This window comes from Somniosus microcephalus, unplaced genomic scaffold (genome assembly GCF_052327205.1).
Source record: "Somniosus microcephalus isolate GS21.2 unplaced genomic scaffold, FLI_Smic_1.0 unresolved_chr5, whole genome shotgun sequence".
NCBI lineage: Eukaryota > Metazoa > Chordata > Chondrichthyes > Squaliformes > Somniosidae > Somniosus > Somniosus microcephalus.
Window position 1 is genome coordinate 50,799,001 of NW_028225183.1, and position 18,642 is coordinate 50,817,642.

At 45.8% G+C, this 18,642-nt stretch overlaps 1 long non-coding RNA gene across 2 annotated transcripts; it reads left to right on the forward strand.

Annotated features, from left to right (window-relative positions):
* The first annotated feature begins 8,164 nt into the window (after positions 1 to 8,164).
* On the forward strand, positions 8,165 to 18,592 carry LOC147088252 (uncharacterized). Of its 2 annotated transcripts, XR_015075448.1 has the most exons (4): positions 8,165 to 8,309; positions 8,545 to 8,621; positions 17,817 to 17,983; positions 18,153 to 18,592. It is a non-coding gene; the product is annotated as an uncharacterized LOC147088252 (long non-coding RNA). The 2 variants fall into 2 exon arrangements; XR_015075447.1 differs by having other exon boundaries at positions 17,817 to 18,592.
* Positions 18,593 to 18,642: the final 50 nt, after the last annotated feature.

Sequence of the window (18,642 nt, forward strand, 5' to 3'; positions counted from 1 at the left end):
GGGAGACTTTGCTGATTTGGGCTTGGCCTTCGGTTTTTCCAACTTCTTGGCCGCCTTCACCATTCCGCCTGTGGCCTTCTTGGGGCTCTTGGGCTTCTTCACCGCAGCCTTCTTCCCAGCCGCCGCTTTCACTGTCTTTTTTGACGTTGCTGCCTTCTTGGTGCTCGTTTTCTTGGCTGCTGGTTTCTTGGCTGGAGATTTCGTGGCTGGAGATTTCCTGGCTGCTGGTTTCTTCACCTTCTTTCCCTCTTTCCGCTGGGATTCCTTCGTAGCGAGCCTGAAGGAACCCGAGGCGCCCGTGCCCTTGGTCTGCTCCAGGGAGCCGTTTTCCACTTTCCTCTTGATACTTAACCTGATCTGGGAACTTAACTTCAGCACATCGACGCCGTTGGCAGCCAGAGCCTTCTTTATCGCGACCAGCGACATCCCCTTGCGATCGCTACCACTCGCCACAACCTTGAGGATCTGCTCGCCCAACGTGGGACCGGCTGGCTTGGAGCGGGGAGCCGCCTTCTTCTTCTTGCTGGGAGCCTTGGTTTGAGCGGCGGCGGCAGGAGGAGCTGTTTCGGCGGCTGCAGTCTCAGACATGTCGGCGACTCTGTAGAAAATCTCTCTGACAGTCAGAGCTGGGTCAGGAATGAAACGAGAGGCGGCGGGACAGAGCAACTTAAAGGCAGCGAGCGGACGGGGCGGAGACATCCTGCTGTCAGCTCCCGGCCCTCCAGCCTCTCTGTGTTTCTCTCTCCTCATTAACTCTCCGATTCCAATTAAACTCGGGCACTCCAGATTCCCAGACTGGCCTCTTTCTGTCTCGAAGACCGGGATGTCTGCTGTCGGGAAAGTTTCATCAGAAGTAAAGGCAGCAATTTCCATTCAAAGCCGTTTCATTGCTGCACTGATCGCTCTCTCACCCCATCGCCGACATGTTCTCTGTTTTCCGGCTGAAATTTGAAATCAAATAAAGCTTCACGTTTAATTCCCACTGCAGGGCTGAGCAGGGGAGCAGGGCGATCCTATGACAGGGAAATCTTTGAATTTTACGCAAGAGTGCCTCTGAAATCCGGCAATGAGAGCGGACACACAAACACAGTGACATTAGTCTAACCCACCCGTCCCTTTAACACACTCTCGCTGACACAATGTTCACTCTGCTCATTCACAGCACAATCTGTTCCCAGATTTACAGTTCACAGGACAGGTTTTCCTCTCCGCTCGGCCTGTGCTGCCGATTCTTGGGGTTAGTTGGAGTTCCTCACAGTGTCTGTTCCCCAGATTCAGGGGCAGGAGCCAATCACAGCTGTGAATGTGTTCACTCTTATCTGGTTTGAAGGTACTATATTGTTTGCAGCCAGAAACATATTTGATTTATATGAAAATAGAAATGATGATCTCACCGCCCCTCTAGCCTCTCTCTGTCTCTACTCCGAAACTGAGGAACTGAACAGAGCAACTGGTGTCTGATGCATTCCATTCTCAACACCCGGAGACAGCAATGAGAGAGAGAGAGAGAGAGAGAGATGGTGTCAGTCTTAATGTTCGTACTCTGATACAGGCGGCCCAGGCACTCTCAGTTAGAGAGATTTAGGGGCAGGAACGTGTCACAGTTTGTCTGTGTGTATCCTAGCCTGCTTTTAGAATATAGTATTATTCACAGAAATAGTGAGACATTCTGTTTACCACACATGGCTTAAACTCGGATTCAATGGACAGAAAACGGAGAGGTTCAGCATCGATCCAGATATAACTGGCAGGGCTGGGGGATTTGCTGACTGGGGATTGATCCTGTGCACAAGTCACAGAGACAGACACATGGGGTGACAGTCTCACCAGCCCGGGAACTTGTCTGGGTGTCCTTGTGCACCAGTCGCTGAAGGTAAGCATGCAGGTGCAGCAGGCCGTTAAGAAGGCAAATGGTATGTTGGCCTTCATAGCGAGAGGGTTTGAGTACAGGAACAAGGATATCTTGCTGCAGTTGTACAAGGCCTTGGTGAGACCACATCTTGAAAATTGTGTGCAGTTTTGGTCGCCTTATCTGAGGGAGGATGTACTTGCCATGGAAGGAGTTCAGCGAAGATTCACCAGACTGATAACTGGGATGGCAGGAATGATGAATGAGGAGAGATTGGGTCAATTGGGCTTGTACTCGTTGGAGTTTAGAAGAATGAGAGGGGATCTCATTGAAACTTATAAAATTCTGACAGGACTGGACAGACTAGATGCAGGAAGGAAGTTCCCGATGGTCGGGCAGTCCAGAATCATGTGTCACAGTCTAAGGATAAGGGGTAGGCCTTTTAGGACAGAAATTAGGAGAAATTTCTTCACCCAGAGAGTGGTGAACCTGTGGAATTCTGTACCACAGAAGGCATTAGAGGCCAAAACATTAAATATATTCAAGAAGGAGTTGTATATATTTCTTAAGGATCAAGGGGTATGGGGAGAAAGCAGGGACCGGGTACTGAACTTGGATGATCAGCCATAACCGCACTGAATGGTGGAGCAGGCCCGAGGGATCGAATGGCCTACTCCTGCTCCTATCTTCTATGTTTCTATGTCTGGCATCTGTTGCCTACTCACCAAACAGAGACAGGCAGAGACTGATTAAACTCCCCACTTGTAGTGTATGTGCTTTAAGTCAGAACTACTTTTTACAGCTCCTGTATACTGTAGTACCGGCAGTAACCACACCAGTATATAATCTGTGCGCATGCCTCTGTACCCCAGTCTAGAGATGAGCCTCCTCCAGTAGAGACCTGTTATTTGTTTATGTGCAGCATCTGTGCAATTATTTATCCACTGAACCAGGGATCTGACAGTGGCGACGAGTGTTGATGCGAATCTACCTGCAACACAAAAAAAAATAGTTGAGTCCAGGAACACGAGCGTCGACCACGAGCAACTGCCCAGCAGTCAGGCAGAGATCCAACTTCGCTGGGGAGGCTGTGGAGAGCCGGGCTTGATTCCCCAGCCACAACGAGCAGTAAGAGACTGACGACAGGTCCAGAGCAGACCCTTCCCGAGCAGCGGCGGCTGGAGCCGACCGATAGCAGAGAGAGAGAGCCGGGCAGCGTTGACGGGGTAAGAAAGAGGGTGAAGAGAGCAGGGCGCAGCCGGGGGTTGATCACCGAGCAGCGTCGAGGAAAAATACTGCAAGCCGGAGAGAGAGAGAGAGGGTAAGAACAGTCGGGTTCTAGACTGAGCGGCGTCGACAAATATCAAGAGAAGAATGCGCAGAGCAGAGCCAGGGATCACGGGCTGATCAGGGTCTGCGTGGTGAAGCAAGGGGAGCTGCCATTGAGGCGCGGAGAAGCAGGGAGAGCGCAGGACGCACCATTGAGCCGCGGAGAAGCAGGGAGAGCGTGGGAGGAGCCATTGAGCCGCAGAGAAGAAGGAAGAGTGCGGGAGATGCCATTTTGCGAAGCCACAGCGGAGAAAACGGGCGAGGACGGGAAGGAAGGAAAGCACAGGAGACGCCATTTTGTGCCAGCGGAGAAGAAGGGGAAGCGCAGGAGACACCATTAGGGATAGTTAAGGCACAGCCAAGGATGCCGAAGAGTGGCAGTATCTCTACATTCGACAATGAAGTCGAAGATTGGGTTACATATGTGGAACGTATTGAGGTGTACTGCAGGGCGAATGAAGTGCCAGATGCTAATAAAGCATTGGTTCTGTTAAATTCCATGCGTGCAAAAACTTATGGGTTACTGTGAAATCAAATAACACCAGAGAAGCCGGTAAACAAGAATTTTGAAAGCATAGTAGAAATCCTACAGGACCACTTAAACCCCACACCGCTGCTGATAGCAGAACAATTTAAGTTCCATAAAAGGAACCAACACAAAGATGAAAGCAATGCTGAGTACCTAACGAAACTGCACAAGCTATTGATATACTGCCAGTTTGGAGCGGGACTAGCAGACACGTTAAGGGACAAGTTTGTGTGTGGGCTACAAAGTGAAGGAACCCAGAAACGGCTTCTGTCAGAAAAGGACCTTACGCTGGACAAAGCTTTCAATATGGCAGTATCAGACGAAGCAGCCGCAAGGGGCGTTGCAGAGATACAACGGAGACCGCAAGAATATGGCACCAACGAAATGACCTATGGAACAGGGAAGTGCTATCGCTGCGGCAGAAAAACACATGACCAGAAAGATTGTTGGTTCAAGGACCAAGTGTGCAGACAGTGTGGGAAAGCAGGACACATAGCAAGAGTCTGCAGGTCTGGGAAGAAAAGGAGAAGTACAAAAAGGCACACCAGGTGATGGACAGCGGTTCAGATGAACAGAAAAGTGACACAGACTCCAGAAGCAAGGAGCTGGGTTGTCTGAAACTACATAATGTAACCGAAATGGAGGATCACCAGACTATCTGGGTTACACTCAAGATAGACGGAGTCCAAGTGGAAATGGAATTGGAAACAGGGTCAGCTCTAACAGTCATAAATCAAAGAGACTACAAGCGGCTATTTTCACACATACCCTTGAAAGCTACAGAGATTGTCTTGAAGATATATACGGGGCAAAAAGTCTACCCCAAAGGAAAAATAAGGGTGAAAGTGACATATAAATGTCAGGAAATACTTGAAATGGATATATATGTATTGCCAAATGGAGGACCACCACTGCTAGGACGTGAATGGATCCGGAAGCTACATTTAGATTGGCATTCCATACATGCACTGAAGGTGGAGGCCAAAAAGGATGATGACGTCACACCTGGACAACTGTCAAAATGCTAACTGACGCAAAAGAAGTGTTCCAGGAGGGACTAGGAACACTAAAAGGAATAACAGTAACAAGCAAAATAGAGGATAATGCCAGCCCAAAGTTTCTGAAGGCCAGACCAGTGCCTTAAGTGATCAGACCAGCGGTTGAAGCAGAGCTTGAAGGGTTGGAACGTTCAGTAGAACTGTCCAAAGTGGACTGGAGTGAGTGGGCTACACCCATCGTTCCTGTAATGAAGAGGTTGTTGAGTAATACGCCTGGGGGACCAAAGAAGGTCCGCATCTGTGGGGATTTTAAGGTGACAGTGAACCCAGTCCTTCACACGGTGCAATATCTGCTTCCACGAATCGAGGATATTTTCGCCTCGCTATCTGGTGGTAAACGCTTCACCAAAATTGATCTAGCCCAGTCGTACTTGCAAATGGAGGTAGAAGAAGCTTCGAAACATTACCTTATGATCAACACCCATAAAGGTCTCTATCAATACAACCGGCTGGTGTTTGGAGTAGCCTCGGCTCCGGCTATCTGGCAAAGGGCGATGGATCAGGTCCTGCAAGGGATTCCAGGGGCCCAGTGTTATTTGGACGACATCTTGGTCACGGGCGAAAATGACGGTGATCACCTCGCTAACTTGGAGAAGGTGCTCGCCAGATTAAAGGAATATGGGCTACGAGCTAATCGCCACAAGTGCGAGTTTTTCCAGAAACAGATCTCGTATTGCAGCCACGTCATCGATGAAGAGGGGTTACATAAGTCCCCTGACAAGATTGAGGCAGTAGTCAAGGCTCCAGAACCGGAAAATGTGTCACAACTGAGGTCGTTCCTCGGGCTGGTAAACTATTACCACAAGTTCTTACCAAATTTGTCTATGGTATTACACCCGCTGAACACCCTACTGCAAACAGGGGTACCATGGAAGTGGGATGACGAACGTAGACGAGCTTTCTAGAAGTTTAATGAATTGATCACATCAAAAGAGGTGTTGGCCCATTTCAACCCAGCACTACCAATTCGTTTGGCATGTGATGCATCACCCTATGGCATTGGAGCGGTGCTTTCGCACAAATTCCTAGATGGGTTGGAGAGGCCAGTAGCCTTTGCGACTCGGTCACTAACCTCGGCCGAGCGCAACTATGCCCAGATTGACAGGGAGGCCGTCAGCCTAGTATGGGGAGTAAAAAAATTCAACCATTATCTGCATGGGCAGAAGTTCACCTTGCTGACTGACCACCAACCAGTTGTCTCCATCTTTAATCCTAAGAAGGGCGTGCCAGTAATGACTGCACAGCGGTTACAAAGATGGTCCCTGTTTCGAGGGGCGAATCAATATGAAATAGAATATAAAGGCAAGAAACAGCATGGGAATGCTGATGGGCTATCGCGCCTGCCACTGCCTATGGTGGAGGAAGCACCAGCAGTGGACCCTATCGAGATATATTATTCGTCGATAATTGAAAGATTGCCAGTAACAAACGCGGATATAGAGAAGGAGACCAGCAATGATCCGACGCTGTCACGGGTATGTGAATTGACAGTGAGGGGATGGCCAACACATGGTGACTCACTGTTGCCAGCATTCTCATCCAGAAGAGAACAGCTGTCAGTATGGCAGGGGACAGTGATGTGTGGATCCAGAGTGGTGATTCCACCCAAGTTAAGGGAGAGAGTGCTAAAGGAGCTACATGAAGGTCATCTGGGGGGAGTGAAAATGAAAAGCCTTGCTAGGGCTTATGTGCGGTGGCCGGGAATCGATCAACAAATTGAAGACCTAACTAAAAGCTGCTTAGTGTGCCAGAAGGTCCAAAATGCAACACCACATGCCCCTCTACACCCATGGGAGTGGCCCTCCTCTCCATGGCAACGGGTGCACATTGATTTCGCTGGTCCATTCATGGACTCAATGTTCTTAATAGCAGTGGATGCTCATTCAAAGTGGCCTGAGGTGATAAAGATGTCTTTAACCACTACAGAGAAAACGATTGCAGTCCTACGGACCATATTTGCCAGAAACGGTTTGCCAGACCAGATCTGCTCTGATAATGGACCACAGTTTGTGTCCGACGAGTTCCAAAAATTCATGAAAAGGAATGGGGTAAGGCATTACACATCTGCCCCGTATCATCCAGCCACCAATGGATTGGCTGAGAGGTTCGTACAAACCTTTAAGAAGGCGATAAAGGCCATGTGCGATGAGGAAATTCCACTACAGCATAAGATGGACAATTTCTTATCAGCCTACCGAAACGCGACACATGCAGTTACCAACCAGACCCCAGCCATGATGTTCTTTAATCGAAGGTTGTGATCTCGTCTGGACTTGCTCAGACCAAATGTGCAAAGAAATCTTGAGGACAAACAATTCCAGCACATCAACGAGAAGCCGACAAGGAGCTTCAATCTAGGGCAACCAGTCTTGGCCCGTGACTATCGAACAGAGAAGTGGCAACCCAGAACGATATGTACAAGGCAGCGGCCATTAATGTACACAGTGGATGTCGGGGAGAACATTGTGAGACGCCACGTCGATCAGATCTTAGCATCACAGGAAGGCGTCAACCCCATGTCTCGAGTGCCTGTGGATGAACCCGACATACCGGGAGCATCTACTTCAGACCCAGTAGCAGTGGAACCCGATGAACTACACGATGAAAAGGGGTCAGAATCACCTCTGCACCAAGAACAAGAACCTCCGGAAAGGCGCTATCCCGAAAGGGTCAGGAAGCCGCCCCAAAGACTGAATCTATAAATGGACTTTTGTTATTGAATATACATGTAAAAATGCAATTGTTATTTGAATATTAAGGGGGTATTATTAATATAAAAAGGGAGGAATTGTAGTGTATGTGCTTTAAGTCAGAACTACTTTTACAGCTCCTGTATACTGTAGTACCGGCAGTAACCACACTGGTATATAAGCTGTGCGCATGCCTCTGTACCCCAGTCTAGAGATGACCCTCCTCCAGTAAAGACCTGTGATTTGTTTATGTACAGCATCCGTGTAATTATTTATCCACTGAACCACGGATCTAACACCACTCACCAGCAGTTCAGTGTCTGAGATTGACAGAGCCTGTTCCTGTCCATTGTACCATACAGTATTGGGGGAACAAATCGCGCTAAGGGACCGGATTCGCGTCGCTCTCACACTCACCCGCTGCAACTGACGTGTCCAGAGTCACTTCCTACTCTTCTAATATCTCCTTATCTGTCTCGGTGTCAATGTTTCTTTGATAACGCTCCTGTGAAGCTGATTGGGACGATATATTGCGTTAAAGGCGCTATATAGATTTAAGTTGTTGTTGGTGCTTTATTTAATTTGAGCTTCAGGAAGACAGGTCTGAGCATGCGTGATAAACACTTGCCTGCTCCTCCCCCTCTCCACACAGTGTTTAAAGTGACAGGAAGTGTCCTGCGAGCTCCCCTCCCCCAGCTCTGCCAGCAGGGGGCGTTTCCTCTGTGCTCGGCTGATGATCGCTGAACACATCAGGGAGCGGAGATATCACGGGCCCGAGTAAGGGAGCAAACAGCAGCCTCCTCACAGCAGCACATCGCATTGGGACTGTGTCCACAGATGGGCTTTGAGTCGGGGTAAGTTTAGCGGCAACCGGGGGCTCTTTGTAAGAGACAGATTGGAGCGGGAACCAGTTCCGGAACATGGAGAGAGTAGGGGGAAGGGTGAGGCCTTTCTCGGGCTCTGTGTACAGTGTAAGGTAACAGAGAAAGTACATCACCTCGCTCTTTCAAATCATTGCTGCTTTCTTCCCCCAAATCAGGAGTGAACGTTCCTGAATCATTTGCAATCTCACCGTGTCTGTTGTTCTAGGACAGGGAACAGTGGAAACACAGCCTGACTGTGAGGATGTGAGGAGTTTCACAAAGTGCATCTATTGCAGGCACCAGGTGAGAAGTGTGAAAGAATACATTTCAATGATCGGTTATTTTGTTTCGGTGCGTTGTGTTCTCCAGAAAGGTGTTGCTGGTGATCGAAAGATACATTGTCGCTCCGGCAAATACATATGGATACACTCTGTCAAATTCATATGGATACGGGTTCTGTGGCAGTCTTTTATCTACACAGGCCCTCAACTCAGTTTCAATAGACTGAAAACAATTATTTGTACAGACCAGGTACCTCTGGCTATCTTGCAGGAAGTGATCCAGAATTTTATATATAGTCACTTGGGACTGGGAGATATAAACCTGGACTGTGCCAATCGGATGGTCCCATTCATGGTCCAGAGCTGGGTTTGGGTTGTGTCTGGATGCTGATAATTATTATAGAACCGTCCTACACACCTGGCGTGGAGAATCTGCGTGCCGCTGTACTGCAGTGAGGTCAGACAATGTTTGTATCGCGATTTCCCCTCTGAAGATACATTACTTCATTATAAACAAACACATTAATATAACTTTATTTTTATATTCTAGCGACACCAATCCATATATTATAACTTATATTGTTCTTGTATTAATCTCATAGCAAACTACTACAACGAGCCAAAATAAGTGTGATCTTTCCTCCATCCGGAACACAAGGGACAGTCAGAAAGCTCCTTCTCACACACAGAACGCAGACACAGAACTGCCCTCAATCCTATTATCACAGGCAGCAGAAGCAATCAGTCCCACAGTGATCCGAATTCCCAGAGATACATTATGAATCTCACAGTCACTTGCAGCAGTAGAATAAGATGTTGTTTCAAAGTCCAAACATATCGCTCTGACAGGCAGATATATTTTCACTCCTTTACTCACACACACGAACAGATAGACACTGATACGGTGTCAATCCACACTGCTGGCTGTACACAGACTATCAAACCCAACAGCCAACATACAAGACCAGACAATCAGAGGTAATGGACTGAACCAAACCTCCTCCTGAGACAGTCACAGATAAAATCAAACTAGCATTGGCCTACATAAGGTGGAGAAGGAATGGAGTCCAAAAGTCACACACAGCAAGAATAGTCCAGTACATGAGACTGCCAATTACATAACGAATCTCCCACTCACTCACATTACCAGTGTAACAGATACATAAACAACACCACACTCGCAAACAGTAGCAGAAACTTACCAGATACAGAAATAATCTCACATTCACAAACATTACCAGAGACCGAGAGACACAGAGAATAATAGATAGAGAAGAATCACATTCACTTACCGTACCTGAGACTGACATGACAGGTACAGGGTAAAATCAACACTGACACATCTGTAACTGAGATGTGAGTATGGACTTTACTCTGTATTTGTAGAGACTGACAGATATGGAAAAGCCCACACTCTCATCGCAGAGACTGACAGGTGAAGCCTAAAACCCAACCAGCATACCAGAAACTGACAGGTACAACAGAAAACCCAATCTCTGAGCAGAAACTGACAGGTATAGAGTAAGACCCACTCTCATATATCAGAACAAGACCGGTATAGAATATAACCAGACTTCCATAACAGAAACTGACAGATACAGTGTAAGGCGCATACTCACATACCAGAGACCGATGGATACAGAGTGAAACTCACATATCAGAGCCTGATAGATACAGAGTGAATATCACACATCAGAGACTGATAGATGCAGACTCAAAACCCACATTCATAATCGAGAAACTGACAGATTATGAGTAAACCTTCTCTTCCATAGCAGACATTGACAGGAAGATAGGAAACCCCACTCTGATAAATCAGAAACTGACTGATATGGAATAAATTCACAAATTTGATGGTTTTGAGTAAAAGCCAAGTTCACATACAAGAGATCGAGAGATGCAGAGGAAAACCCACACTCACACACCATAGAGTGAAATAAAGATAGTTAAACTCAAACTCTAATTTCAGAATTTGAGAGTTACAGTGTGATAACCACACTACGATGTCACAAACTTACAGGCAGAGTGAAACAGACACTCACACATTAGACACTGAAAGGTACAAAGCAACATCCACATTCACATACAAGATATTGACGGGTGCAGAGTAAAAGCCACTCTCACATATCAGAAACTGAGAGGAAGAGTAAAACCCAAACTCACATACCAGAGGCAGACAGATGCAAAATTAAACTTACATTCAAATGCCAGAGAGTGAATGATAAAGAGTAAACCACACACTCTCATATCAGAAATCAAGAGGTACAGAATAAAGCCTGTACTCACATACTAGACACTGACAGGTACAGAGAAACACGCACACTCACATATCAGTACCTGAGCGTTACAGCAGAAAAGCCACACTCACGTATCAGAAACTGACAAGTAGAGTAAAACCCACAGTATTATATCAGACACTGGCTGACTTAGATTAAATGAACTGTCACATAACAGAGAATCAGAAATCGAGGGTATAACCCACGCACACATACCAGAGCTTGAGAAGTACAGAGAAAAGCCTCTCTTCCATGCAAGAAAATAACAGGTACAAAATAAAAAACACACTTCCATACCAGAGGTGGACATGTAGACTGATACACACACTCTCACATCAAGACACTGACAGATACGAAGAAAAATGTTCACTCACTTACCAGAAAACAACAGGTACAGATTAAATCACACACTCACATTCCAGATACAGACAGGTACAGAGTTAAATCCACACTCACATAGCAGTAAATGACAGTGGCAGAGTAAAGCCACAAACAAATGTGCTGTACCTTTCTCTGATTCATTAAAAGGACAATATCCCGAATGGATAATTCGACGAAATTAATGGTGTGGTTTCCTCTTAAAAGAGCCGTTGCTTTGCTTAATGCTTTCTCAGGGCATTGTGAAATTTATTTGCAATGGCCACCGGCATTGTCCCTTCCGACACGCCGTGCTGGCCAGCTCCCCGGGCACCACCAGACTCACAGCGGTCTGGATGTGTGGACACAATCCGCACACTCCAAACTATTAGAGTTTGGTGCCATCTCCTGGCCGCCAGCTAGGAGTGCAACAAGATAACCATTCATCAGTAACTATTTTGAATTGGAGAGAAATAATCTGAACACCTTGTTTATGTTCAGATTGAAATGATTGCAAAGTCTTTTACTCGTCCTGACTAAAGCTCCAATGATCCATTGCGTGCGATCTGTAAATACAGAGGATTACATTTTAAAATTAGAGCGATGGTTGGAGAGTGGTGATTGTAGCTGCTCTTTCGAGCGAGTTGATTGGGGTTCGAATTCGCGGCATCGCAACCAGGCTCCTGTTGATACATAAGAACATAAGAAATAGGAGCAGGAGTAGGCCAATCGGCCCCTCGAGCCTGCTCCGCCATTCAATAAGATCATGGCTGAACTGAGCCTAACTGCCAATCCACTATCACAGAACCATCTCCTGAATCTAACAGAATTAGACACACAAAATAGGAGCAGGATCAGGCTACACGGCCCCTGGGCCCGCTCCGCTGCCCACAGGGCCATGACCGATCTGAACCTAGACTCATGTCCAAATTCCTGCCCGCTCCCTGTAACCCTTAATTCCCTTTACTTCTAGGAAACTGTCTATTTCGGTTTTAAATTTATGTAATGATGTAGCTTCTACAGCTTTTTGGGGCAGCATATTCCATGGACCTACCACCCTCTGAGTGAAGTAGTTCCTCCTCATCTCAGTTTTGAAAGAGCAGCCCCTTATTCTAAGACTATGCCCCCTAGTTCTAGTTTCACCCATCATCGGGAACATCTTCCCCGCATCCACCCGATCCAACCCCTTCACAATCTTATATGTTTCAATAAATCGCCTCTTATTCTTCTGAACTCCAATGAGTAGAGTCCCAATCTACTCAACCTCTCCTCATATGTCCATCCCCTCATCCCCGGGATTAACCGAGTGAACCTTCTTTGTACTGACTCGAGAGCAAGTATGTCCTTTCTTAAGTATGGACACCAAAACTGTACGCAGTATTCCAGTTGCGGTCTCACCAAAACTTTGTACAACTGAAGCAATACCTCCCTATTTTTATATTCTATCCCCCTAGCAATGAAAGCCAACATTCCATTGGCCTTCTTAATCACTTGCTGCACCTGCAGACTAACCTTTTGAGTTTCGTGCACCAGGACCCCCAGATCCCTTTGTACTACAGTACTTTCCAGTTTCTAGCCATTAAGATAATAACTTGCTCTCCGATTTTTCCTGCCAAAGTGCATAACCTCACACTTTCCAGTATTGTATTCCATCTGCCAAATCTCTGCCCACTTACTTAGCCTGTCGATGTCCCCTTGCAGGTTTTTTATGTCCTCCTCACTCACTACTTTCCCTCCCATCTTAGTATCACCTGCAAACTTTGATATGTTTGATACAGTTTAGGTCTCCCTATCGCAGTTTAATGCCTTCCAGCAATGTGGATTATTATTTTATAACCTATAAAAGATTTTAAAATAATAAATGGGGTGAGGGCTCAATCCTAGCGATATAACAATTCACAGTGGACATTTTTAATTGGAGGGAAAGTGCCTCAGCATAGTGCTGATGTTCTGATTTAAATGATTGCTGTGTCTCTCACTTGGCCCACTTAGGGGCCAAAGAAGTCCGTAAATATATTAATTAAGATGTGAGCGATGGTGGTATAGTGGTGAACATAGATGCCTTCTAAGCAGTTGACCTGGGTTCGATTCCCTGCCATCGCAGCCGAGATACTTTTAATACCCCTCGCAGGTCAGAACTGACTTATGGAACATTGCAGTAGGATTTTAAGAGAAAAAGAAATGTCCATTGCAACTGACAAAATACTTTGATCTTCCATGGAATTCCATGCGTCTCCCATAGAAATAAAAATGAGTTTTAAAACAACATTAAAAATGGGGATGAGAAAAGAGAGAAGATTTCAGGTCACAAAGAGTGCTATGGATACTGCAGGGGAAGGTCATGTATCAGAGATTGACAGATACAGAACAAAACAAACACTCGCACGACAGAGACTGGCAGATACAGAGTAAAGCCCATACGCAATTACGAGTAATTGACAGGTACAGGGTGAAAAGCTCTCTTCCATACCAGAAACTGACAGGTACAATGAAAAGCCACCCACAATTTAGCAGAAACTGGCAGGTAAAGAGTAAGACTCACACTCACATTTCAGAGATTGTTTCCCCTCACAGGAGAATCTAGAACTATGGGGCAAAGGCTCCAGAAAAATGGCTGGCCTTTTAAGACTCAGATAAGGAGGAATTTCTTCACTCAGCGGGTTGCGAATATTTGGAATTCGCTGCCCCAAAGAGCTGTGGATGCCCAGTCGTTGATTATGTTTAAGGCTGATATAGATTCTTGTACTGCGGAGGAATTAAGAGATATCGGGAAAGGACAGGAAATCCGAGTTGAGTTCGAAGGTCAGCCATGATCTTATTGAATATCGGAGCAGGCTCGAGGGGCATAATGGCCAACCCCTGCTCGAAATTCAAATGAACTTGGAAAGTAAAACGAATATTCACATATCATAAATATGTCTGGTACAGATAAATCTATACTAATATACCAGAAAATGACGGGTATAGAGTAGAACCCACATTCACAAACCAAAGACTGAGAGACACAGAGTAAACATACACTCAGACACCGGGGATTGACAGTTAGAGAGAACCCCAGATGTAATTAGCAGAAATTGATTCCGTTGATATGCTAAGTGCCCAAAAATCTACATATCTCAATCTTGAATATATCCACCGACTGAGCATCCGCAGACCTCTGGGGTAGATTTGAGAAGATTTATAACCCTCCGAGGGAATAAATTTCTGCTCATCCCAGACCTATAAAATTGAACCAACACTACCATACACTTATACTCCAACCACTTGCAATAAGGGCAAATATAAAATTTAATTCCCAATTGATTGCTGTTTACTTTCTGTGATTCATGTAGAAGGACACACAAATCCCTCTGAATACGAACTTTTACTCGGCTTTCAACTTCAAAAAAAATTACATATTTTCAATCCTATAAAGTAAAAAACACACACACACACATGCATGTTAATCTTAATGTCAGATTAATACAGAATAAAACCCACACTCAGCTACCAGAGACAGAACAATACACAATGAAACCCGCACTCACACATCAGAGACTGTCAGGGACAGAGAGAAAGCCACACACACATCGAATAAATTGAAAGGTACAGAATAAAGCCCACAGTCACATACCAGAGACATACAGATATAGAGTAAATATCACACTCACCTCCCAGAGATTGACTGATACAGTGTGAAATCCACACTTAAATCCCAGAGACAGACAGATACAGAGTAAAACCCACACTCAATTCCCAGAGATTATTTATTGTGGGGGCTGCATGACCCATTCAGATTAACATGCATGTGCAGTTGTTGCCATTAGAACATCGTAGGATCTGCTGTACAGGACCTGCTGCTTAAAGGGAGCACTTGCTATAGAATAAAACCAACACTCACATATCAGAGACTAACAGATACAGAGTAAAACACACACTCACATACCAGAGACTAACAGATACAGAGTAAAATCCACAGTCACATACCAGAGACTAACAGATACAGAGTAAAACCTACACTCACATACCAGAGACTAACAGATGCAGAGTAAAAGCCACACTCACTTACCAGAGACTAACAGATCCCGAGTAAAACACACACTCACATACCAGAGACTAACAGATACAGAGTAAAATCCACATTCACATACCAGAGACTAACAGATACTGAGTTAAACCTACAATCACATACCCGAGACTAACAAATACAGAGTAAATCCCACACTCACATACTGGAGACTAACAGATACAGTGTAAAACCTACACTCACATACCAGACAATAGCAGATACAGAATAAAATCCATATTCACATACCAGAGACTAAAAGACAGAGTAAAACCAACACTCACATAGCAGAGCCTAACAGATACAGAGTAAAACACAAAGTCACATACCAGAGACGAACAAATACAGAGTAAACCCCACACTCACATCCCAGAGCCTAACAGATACAGTGTAAATCCTACATTCACATACCAAAGACTAACAGATACAGAGTAAAACCCAGACTAACATACGAGAGACAGACTGATGCAGAACAAAGTCAACACTCCCATAAAAGAGAGTGAGAGGTGCAGAATAAAACACACATTCACATACCAGAGACTGAGAGATGTCGATTCAAACCCACACTCACACCCCAGAAAATTACAGATGCAGAGTCAAACCCACACTCAGAACCCAGAAACTGACAAATGCAGAGTTAAACCCACACTCATACCGCAAACTGACAGATAGAAACTAAACTCCACACTCCCAACCCAGAAATTGATAGGTACCAAATAAGCACACACCCATATAAGATAAACTGACAGTTATAGCATAAATCCCACACACACGTTCCAGAGATTGCCAGATGTATAAGAAAACCCCATTCAAATACAACAAACTGACAGGTACAGAACAATGTTCCCTCTATTATTTTGGGTGTGCAGCCCCTTTAACTGGGTGTGCGGCCCATTCAAGTTTTGGCACATGCATGGTTTCTTCCACTGAAGAGCCGGTGAGCAGCCTACGCGGGTTCCCCAGACATCCAGATTAGCCAGAACATTTGTATAGAGACTAACAATCATAGCAAAACCCACACTCACATCCCAGAAACAGACAGATGCTGAATAAAATACACACTCACTTACAATAATCTAACAGATATAGAGTAAAACCCACACTCACATTCCAGAAACAGACAGATACTGAGTAAAATACACACTCACATACATTAATCTAACAGATACAGCATAAAACCCACACTCACACTCCAGAGACTGACAAAAACAAGTGGAACCCACACTCACATCCCAGAAACAGACAGATACTGAGTAAAATACACAATCACATCACAGATACTGAGAGATTCTGAGTGAAACATGCACTTACATCCCAGAGACTGAAAGCTACAGAGTAAATTCCACACTCACATCCCAGAGACAGACAGATACAGAGTAAAACCCACACTCACATCACAGAGACAGACAGATACAGAGTAAAAGCCACACTCACATCCCAGAGACGGACAGATACAGAGTAAATCCCACACTCACATCCCAGAGACAGACAGATACAGAGTAAAACCCACACTCACATCCCAGAGACGGACAGATAGAGAAGAAAACATACACTCACAAACCTGAGACTGACAGATGCAGGGTAAAATCCATACTCACATCCCAGAAACTAGCAGATACTGAATAAAAACCACACTAACATACAGAAAATGTCAGGAACAGATGGAAACCTACACTTGCATATCAGAAACCGGCAAGTACAGAATAAAGCCAAAATAACATACCAGAAACTGACAGGTACAGAGTAATTCCCACATTCACATGCCAGAAACTGACAGATATAGAGTGAAACACACACTTAGATCCCAGATGCTGTCAGGGTGTGTAATAAAACCCAAATCAGAAGCTGAAGTAAAAAACAACGCTCACATACCAGAGACTAACAGGAGCATGCCATAAGGCCATCGAGTTTGCTGCACCATTCACTAAGATCATTGCTGAACTGCCTAGGTTCCAGGCGGTGCTTCTGCCGAAGAAATTCAGGGCTGGGCCCCGCAAGAGCAAGTAAAGGGGAAAAGATTTAATCTAATAACATAAAGGCTCGTTTCAGAGCCACCCATTGTATCTGTGAAAGGGTTATTTACTGTCTGAAGAAACTGACCTGTTGATCACAAATATCCCAGCTGTGTTTTAATATTAAATCCCTACAGTTGTTAAGCTGGAATTGTCCTGATTAGAAGTGACCCTCAGGCAATTTCGGTCATAGAACGGTCAATGTCTGTTAAACATTTAGAAATTTAGATCGACATACACAGCAGTGAGTTTGCTGTTCAGATTATTGAATATATCTATATATATAAACGGATACATCTGTCTGTCTGTCTGTCTGTTTGTCTGTCTGTCTGTCCTTCGGTGTGTGTCTGTCCGGCTATAGACTCAAGTTATAGAGCATTCCTACACGTGCGTTACATCAAAATAAAGCTTACGATTACAAAACGGTCGTAAGCATATTTACGTTTCGGCCGGACAAAAATTGCGCCCGCGGTGTCCAAAAAACGTTCAAAATTCCGCTCATTAGCATCTCATTATCCGCTCATTAGCAATAGAGTGACGTCGAGGTCGACCAATCGTACGCCGGGTGCCTGGCACGTGCGGTCGGGCCCTCCTACAGTTGAGTGATGGTACGATTGACCAATCCTACGCTTCGGTGACTTGACGGTCGACCAATCGGTGCGTGTGTGGGCGGGCCTTATCGTTCTGAGCCGAGGTGAGTCGCCGCCATCTTGATTCCAAACTTTTCATTTCTTTTTCACGCTTTCTGCGTCTTTAAAAATAAAGTTGCTTTTAAAACACATATTGTTTTTTTAAAAAGTTAATTACTTTCTAAATCTTTTATCTAATCTCATTAATTTTCCTACCTTTCCCCATTTTTCCAGGTAGGCCTCGAAGCCTCGGCCTCTCCTCCACACCCACGCCCGAGCTAGGCACCTCCCGGCCCCAGTCAACAAGCGGCCCCCGATCGCTGCCATCTTTGAGAAGGCTGGAGGGGCGGGTCTCAGCCGAGCACCGCTACCGCCGCCATCTTAGTAAAGGCTGATGCGGCGGTGGAGGAACGGAGCTCTGCGGAGCAGGTGCACGCCGGCGTCTAACTCTCCCCCCACCGGGTCTGCCTCTCTCTCTTCCCCGCGCCTCCTGAATGTGCGGGGGAAGAGGCCCGGGCCACCGTGGCCGCTTTCAGAGACTTCAACTCCGTGACAGGTGAGGAGGGTCTTTCTTCACATTGGGCGGCGGGCGGGTTCCCCGGGTGCTTTTCCTTGGTGGTGTGGGTGTGGGGCCGGAGCCCGGCTTTTACCTTGCCCCGGAGAGCGGGCGGACGGCGGGGCCTGGAGTAGCAAATCAGTTACCGGCGCCAAGATGATTTCCATA